The sequence below is a fragment of the Myiozetetes cayanensis genome, unplaced genomic scaffold (genome assembly GCF_022539395.1).
Source record: "Myiozetetes cayanensis isolate MyiCay16 unplaced genomic scaffold, myiCay2020 scf1, whole genome shotgun sequence".
Taxonomy (NCBI): domain Eukaryota; kingdom Metazoa; phylum Chordata; class Aves; order Passeriformes; family Tyrannidae; genus Myiozetetes; species Myiozetetes cayanensis.
The window spans coordinates 17500619-17508812 of record NW_026086604.1 but is presented as its reverse complement, the minus strand read 5'-3'; the positions used below and the strand labels follow the sequence as shown (position 1 = coordinate 17508812).

The window sequence follows — 8194 nt, the reverse complement described above, 5'->3', positions numbered from 1 at the left end:
TTGGGTAAGAAAGATCCATATATGTTTGTGTCTCGTAAAAGCAACTACATTTGACGAGTTCTGAAGAGATTCCTCATAGACAAAGAAAGCTGTGAGAATGATAATATAGCTACCTCTAAGGAGAATGATAATGTAGACTTAAAAAAAAAAACACCATGTTTTCTCTGCCATTTTTTTAACATTTGTTCCCATGATGAACAGTATTCTGCACTTCCGAGATAGTAAGACTCTCTAGTGGAAGCTACTCTCCTGAGACTCAGGACATCTTTCAGTCTTCTAATTTACCCAGAGCTCTATGATGGTAAAGGTGCAAACTGTTCTAGGAAATTCTCCAGAGGCTGCCTACTGCTCCTGCAGAGCTCCAGCTGCAGCCAGAAATACATTAGCCCTCTGTTACGCCAAATCTGAGGCTGCATTCAGAAAACTGCCTTTTCTATTTCCCCTGCTGTCTATCTCAAGATCAATAGCTTCACGTGAAATTACATCATTTCCCCCCTCACTTTGTACAGTTATGCATGCTACATAGCTTACGAGTTTTTATAATACATAGTGTGAAGGTGGCTGTTAGACATGGACTACGGAATATAGCCTATCTCATGGCTTACGGAGAACACAGAATGGGGAGACAATTAGTGAGCATGATTCATTCCCTTTTTCATACTATATTCTTCATTTCTTAAAATACTGCAGCAGAATAACCTACATAATCTTATCTAATAATCTATCCCATTGTATGTCAGTCTGCGAGGGAAATTGCTTCCTCGCTCTCACCTTGTTTGACATTAGTGACAAGTAACACTTCCTTTCCTTATTATATTCACCTACGTGTAACTGAGGGTTTTTTTCTGCAGTAGTTTTTGCTGAAGGCTGTTAAGAGTTCAGATTCAGATAAACTTCCAGTGCACTCCTCTCAAGTCTAATGAATTAAATGAAAGTTTCTGAATATGGTAGTCTTGATTGTACATACTATTGTACATGATGTCATTGGAATGGCAAGTTATCATGATGCAGATGTTGTCTGATACTCTTTCTGAGAACTTGTTTAGTATTCACACTGTAAAGATTTTTTCTTTTTTTTTTTTTCTTTCTTTTTTTTTTTTTTCCAATTTTCTGCATCCGTAATAGCAGAATTTAGCAAAACCTCTGAACTCCTGATAGGGTAATACAATTTTAGGCTTTGTAGTATCTTTATAAATCTAAAGCAATGTGATGCTGTCATGTTTATTCTTATCGGTCTTTTAGGAAGGCAGGGAATGATAATCCACAGCTTAAAACATCAGAAACTCCCATTCACAAATACTTAGGGGGCTTTTAATTTCGACAGCTCTTAGGTTTGAAACACGGTAATGTCAGTGAGAGGTGATCATATCATTTCTCTTGCCGCATAGCTCTTCTAGCATAGAAAATCGTATTTAGGAGGGCTGTTCTTCACGTTCTTCGCCTCGGACCTGTGATATCTCTCATCTGACTGCTCTGAGCTTCGCAGGAGAGCTCCTGTGTGTCCCCAAGCCTCGTCCGCACAACCTAATTCCTCGGAGCTGGATGGAGATATCTCCGGAGAAGATCCGCATGAAAACGCTGCTGGGCATCCTCCCTAGCTCTCTAGACCTCGCTCCCGAAGCTGCCGCTTCACGGAGTGGCCCGGCCCCGAGGTAAACACCCCGGCCCCGATGTTCCCTGCCTGGCCCGTCTCCGGGGCGAGGTGCTTGGCGCTGGGACGAGGGGCGGGCAGAGCCCGGGGACGGCCCCGCCAGACGCCCCCCAGAGCCCCCCTGGCACCCTGTGCCCCTCTGCATCCTGTGCCCCCCGGCATCCTGTGCCCCCCGGCATCCTGTGCCCCCCGGCATCCTGTGCCCCCCGGCATCCTGTGCCCCCCGGCATTCTGTGCCCCCCTGCGCGCTCGGCGGGAGCAGCCGCAGCCGAGGGCCCCGCAGCGCTCCCGCCGCAGAGGCGCGGGCAGGACCCGTGCGCGGTGGCGCAGCATCCATCGCCCCGCTTCCAGAGCCTCTCCTCCGGCTCCGCAGGCAGGACCCGCGCGGCGGGAGGAGGCGCCGCTGCCCCTTTAAGCTCCAGCTGTTCCTTTCTGCGGCGCCTATTTTTAGCCTGTCCTCTTGGTAGCATCCAGCTCTGCCCGCTCTCTCCCCGCGCTCCCCCCGTCCCCCCCGGTGGTAGGTTCCGCGCGGCGGGGGGACTGAGCATGTCCGAAGGCGCTCGGCAGCGGCCGCCGCGCCGGGGCTGCGCTCGCTGCCGGGGCGGGCAGGGGGGCGCGGGCGCCGCCGCCTCCCGCAAGTAAGTTTGTGCGCGGGCGGGAGGGCGAGGGGCAGCGGTGCCGCCTCCCCGCGCCAGGGGCGGCCCGGGGCAGGCGCTCGGGGGTCGGCGCCCCCACCCCGTCCCTGGGGGCTGGCGCCGGGCGGGACGCGCGGCGGGACCGGCGGCACCTGCCCTCCCGGCCGGCCCGGTGCGGGGCTCGGGGCCGCCGCAACTTAGGGGCTGCGCGCCCCGGGGCCAGCGGCTGCGGCCTGCCGGCTCGGCGGGGCTTGGCTCGGCCACCGCGGGTCCTCGCTGCGCGGGTCGGCGGCGGGGAGCGCTTCCCCTCCGGTCGTGTGGACCCGCAGCCGCGCCGGCAGGGACGGTCCGAGCGCGGTGCGGTGCGGGAGCGCGGTGCGGTCCGAGCGCGGTGCGATGCGGGAGCGCGGTGTGGTCCGAGAGCGGTCCGCGGCTTCGAGCGGCTCCGAGGGAGGCGGGCGGCGGCGGAGAGGGCGCGATGCGAAAATCCGAGCGAGTATCGGCGCAGCCCGCGCACCGTCAGAGTCAGCGAGGCTGCGGTGTTCAAAGGAGTTTCTGATTTAGCAGATGGTACCGCAGCAAAGAAACTGTTTGCGGAGGGGAACTGTAATGACACAGGTTTTTTGCTCCCTCGTGTGACAGTTTATTCTCGGTGTTCTTTTAGTTTAGCAGGGATACGGTATTTTAACTTACTGGCAGTAGCAAAACCCAAAGTACGTCCCGAGATTTTTGCCTCTGAAAATGGAATTTTGTTATTAGTTTCAAAAAAAGCTTGTTTTGGTGTTCCGATCACATGTAAATCAGTTTAACACTACGTGTTAGTGATGTTAGGGAATGTAAAGTTCTTAACGCTGAAAGCGGAATGGCTTAGTTTCTTTTCCTGTGCTCTGAATTGAAGCTGCTTCCCTATCCAGAGGATGTTTCTTGCTGTTTGCAAAGTCGCATTAAGATAGTCTTCTAATTAAAGTCATAATAGGGGAAGGGGAATTTGAGGAGCTTTCTGTGAAACGGATGTCACGAAACTTCTGCTACTTTGCGCGTCACTGGTGAAAGAAGAGGACTGAGGGTTAGTAAGGTGCTGTTGATGGACAATCTGGCTCAGTTTTCATTAGACTATTGCGGTAGGCGTTGTCAGTCTAACGATCTGACTTTTGACACTTTTACTGTCATGCTTATCTTTGCACAGTAACTTAGATTTGGTGGAGTACTCAGACCTGAATATTCATATAAGCTTCATATTCAAATGTCTGCATGTTAAACATTGTCAGAATTTAGATGCATTTTAAAATAGTTACAGACTCAGAACTTGCCACTTCTACTGTGCTTATTCTTCATTCTGTTAATTAGCGTTATGCAGATGCAGAAGACTGCTGTGTGATGATTTCCGTACCTCTGCTACTCTTCAACTCTTCCCTTCTCCCAAATGAAGCCCCCGCCCTCCCGTCCTCGCCAAAGCACCCTTGCCAGACAGTAACAACTGATCTATGGGTTTCTGAAAGCCAGTCCATGTGATTTGGATCTGGTTCGTGCATGAATAAACTGCTGTCCTGTCAGTTCCATTTTTTATGAGCATGCAATAATGGGGAAAAATTGAATTCTTTACTAGATGCCTTTTGCCTGCTGCACAAGACAATGCAGCAGGAAAGAACAGCCTATGTTGACAGCATGCTGAAAAATAAGGAGGGAAATTTTTGTACATGGCAACCTGCCATTTTTCTTCTGTTACTAGATTTGAACAGAAATAATACCAGGTATTTCAAAAATAAAACTGCTTAAAATGCCAGAAGTCTTCAAAGCTGGAATGTTAAAAATACCCTTCCTTATGTTCTTGGAGTTTTAATTATTTGTGTTGCATTTTACAGTTAGGATGTTTTAATACTATTTATTATAGTTCCAGAACTCATACATAATAATAGAATTATCATCAGCATCCTAACCAGATAAGCATTCTTTGATAGTCAAAACATATGCTAATAGAGCATATAAGAATATCCTTAGAATTAATGCTGTGGTATAATTCCTGTGCCTCAGTCAATTCTTTGTTTCTTGTCCAGGTTTGAGCCCAGCTACTGGAGATGCAAAAATTATTTGAGTGATAGTGGGGTTACATATTAATTGTTTGAGAATGTCTAGTTAGCAGCTGCAATGTTTGCATAGTTATGTTTCCCTTCGGGCAGAAAAAAAAAAAGTAACTAATATTCTTTCTCAGTGCATATCTTTCCTTGAAAACTTTTTTCTCCTCTATTTGCTTAATGCTAAGGAAATATCTTCCATGCTTTGGTTTTGGGGTTTTTTGTGCCTTTTTTTTAAATAACGTTTTTTAATAAAGTGTGTCATCTTGCATTGTAGGAAATCATATATACTTATTCCTCCTGGATTTGTAGAAATAATAGAACTATGGAAAGAGATGTAAAAATCTTTTTCTTTTAGTTGAATTTCATTTAAAAACAAACCCTAACCCTCCCTTCCCAAAATAAACCCCCAAAACCTCAAACACTCTAAGTCTATTAATAGTGCCATAAGGACTGACGATTCTTTAAGGCTGGTAGCTGGAAGGAAGTAATCTAGGATTGTCAGCACTAACTAGCTGTTAATTCACAAAGTCTCTGAGCACTTGTATTTGTTGATGAGCTACTGTGACTTATTTCCTCTTTACCTTTAGTGAGTTGCTGTTGTTTCTTAAGTGGATATAACAAAAACATTAAATTAAGCATATTATTGAAACATATGGGAGGTGACAACCTTAGAGAAGCAAACAGTTACTGTTGACAAGTGTGGTCAAGTGTCAGATTAGCACAAGATTGCTACATGGATGTGAACGGGTTCACTCAGGAGATACTGATAGTTTTGTTTATTAGAGCCATTAACTTAAATTTGGGATGGCTTCCTTGTTCCCGGCAGCACATATTTGTTAAAGTAGGGTGTCTCTGGTGTGTGAACTGTTGCCGTCAGGGGCAGAAGGAGCCTGTGATAGTTAAAGAATTGCACATGTTCTCAAGCTCATGGGGAAGACCTTTAGGTGTTCAAAACAGACATTGCTCTCTTGATTTCATTGGTGGTGTTTTGTGCCAGGGACAGATGCTTACGTGGTGCATTGAAGCAGTGAGCTGCAAATTACCCTGCTATTCTAACATTGCTCCAACAAGTTTTACTGAAGATTAGACACAGATACGAAGAAGGCATCTCCTGGATATCTCATAATGTGTTATGGATATGTAATACAGTTTAAGATAGGAAGTGATTTGATCTGCAGGCCTCTGTCACAGAAAGAGCTTATCCTTGGCTGCAGTAGTACAAGTAGTGAGTTTTCCCTGTACATGAGGTTACTGCTTGTATCTCTCAACTACACATTGAAGCAGTGATGACCTGCTTTCTTACATTGCTCTGACAAAACAGAGATAGAGTTGTTTTTTTTTTTTTGTTATTCTACTACCTGTTAATATGGTACAATCAGAGAGAGAAAAGAGAAGTAGGGTGAAAATCATAAACCTGTGTTAATCTGCCACAGGTATTGTACTGAGAACTAATTTAGGTTTGGCTCCTTATCTCTTAAATGGTATGAGGACCATTTGGCCCCACTTTGTTACTCTTCAGGAATACACTCAGTTATGTTTACTGTTTGATGATTGAGAAATCATGGAAGGAGAGGGCTGTTAGACATGGGAGCAAAGGGAAGAGAGGACAGCTACCCACAAGCAGGATGTGTGTCATAATGGAGTTCTCAGCAGAGCCCTGAACACAGCTTACAAAAACTCCATCTGTCCCAAAACAAAGGTTTGGACCTTCTCTGGGGCCAGTGTAATGTCTTGTACACATAGCCCAGGAGTGGTAACACGAGGGGAAAAATTGGGATTAGGTGAGTTCCTCTGTGAATAGCTTGAGAACATGAAAGGTATATCAGTCTCTTCTTTATTTTCTTTTTGCTGGACCTGGTTGTTTTCATGCTTGGAGTGATAAGTCTAATCTAATTTATATATTTCTGGTAAGCTTTTATGGCCCTTTTATTCCCTATGATTTGGGTCCTGTTCTTGGGTTCCCCCATAAGACTGGTACCTACTGAGTACTAGTTAATCAACACTGGAAGCCTGACTGTCTGATTTGAAAAGGAGAGTCAAACTTAAGACTTGTGAAGGAACAAGGAGATTTTTCCAGAACATCCATAGGCATTGTAAAACTGGAGGGACCTGTACAGTGACTTCCCATGTAACAGAAACTAAAGGACTCAAGTAAATTCTTGGTTGAACGAGACTTGCCACTTAGAAAAAAAGTTATTCTTCATTAAAAATTTTGGAGTAAATCCCTCTTAACACTGGTGAATGCATTCAGATCCATTGTGAGCTCTCCAGTTATTCATTATTAGCCTTAGTGTTTGCTCTTAATAACTAATTTTTAGGTTAGTGTTGTTTTTATTCAACTTCCAGCTATCAGGTCTGGCTATCTGCCTGTTTTAAGAGCTACATATTGTCCGATATTTTTTTATAGGAAAGTCTGTATCAATTGATGAAGATCTCTTGATAAGACTGAGCTCTTAAAATCTTTTGCTGTTTATGTATTTTCAGTCCTGTTTCACTTTTGTGGCTGCTCAGTTAGACTGTTTTCTGTCCCTTGGAAGCTATACCTACTGTGTCCTGGATTCAAAAACTTTTCTGAATGTGCAGTAACTTCACACACAAATTAAATGTTAAGAGCATAAAAAAGTTAGTGCCTTAATAGGAAGGACAGAACATAAAGAAATCTCTAATGGTGAAGTAGGTACAAGTCTAATACTTTGTTGGTAAATCTATCAGCAATCAAAAGTGAAAGATGAAAGAAGAAATTTTGAACACTAAGCAAAACTTAAGATGTTAGCAAAAGCAAGACCATTTTCTTTGGAAGATGGGAACTTTGTTAGTCTGTGAATTGGAGTCTTAGTCATACAAGATCACCTGTTATAGTTTACACATTCTTCAATAATCAATGACAAAGACTAACACTTGGGGTCAGCCTGGGACATGCCCCTTGCATCCCTGTGGAGACACAGCTGACATGTTTGCGATTATGGATATGAGGTTTTTCTTACTGAGCTTTTAAAACAAATCTGTGGCAATTCTGTATCAAACTTGGGATATCTCTGGAAGACAAAGTATTGCCTCTTGAAAGTGTAGGTAGCTTGTTTGTTCAGTTGATATTATTTGTACACACTTTTGTGCTGGAGGAACAGCCATCAGGACATATCTAGAAACCATCTCGTCTGTCTTTAGTGTGTGGTCTCACCCATGAGAGCATAAAATTCGGAGAAAAAATTTGCCATGTGAACACATAGCAGGACTGCTTAATTGATATGCTTTTTCCTTCTTGACACTTTATGTATATAATTCTCATTCATTTTGCTGGGAACTTGACTTGTGGAAACAGAAAAGAATTGTCTGTCTCCTCTGCGTCTTTGTATAAAATGCTTTTGGAACCATAGATGTGAAACAAATTTCATAGGTAAAACATAGTTTCATCTAAGTATTTCTGTAAATAATAAGTATTCAGAAACCTTTACATAAACCTTTATATATGACATACATATAAATATAAGACTTTGATACTGTAGTCAGAATTGTGTTTTTCCCCAGGGCATAACAAAACCGTATCTTCTTCCATACCATCTAAAATAACAGCAAATACATTTTTAGATATTCTTTACTCTAACTATAGCTATACAAAACCTTAGTAATAAATCATATTTCATAAAAAAATACAGAGCATACTAAAAATGTTAGTATTTGTAGCCACCTCTTTGAAATTATATTTACTTGTGAGTCTTCTTTCTACTTCCTTTGTTTCAAATTATTAATACTTATATTTCAGAAATTTTTATATTTATATATTTATTTATAAACATAATTATATATTTATAAATATATTTATTACATTATTTATA

General features: G+C 43.3%; 1 protein-coding gene across 3 annotated transcripts in view; it reads left to right on the top strand.

The window, feature by feature from the left end:
• Positions 1-1385: 1385 nt before the first annotated feature.
• Positions 1386-8194, top strand: part of OXR1 (oxidation resistance 1) — a 259675-nt gene continuing 252866 nt past the window's right edge. Inside the window, exon 1 of one of the 3 annotated variants that reach the window (XM_050305673.1) lies at positions 1386-1652. The gene's annotated coding sequence lies outside the window, so the exon portion shown is untranslated. Of the gene's footprint in view, positions 1653-2153; positions 2290-8194 lie in introns of those variants that run through there. The other 2 variants (XM_050305663.1, XM_050305644.1) reach the window with 2 other exon arrangements.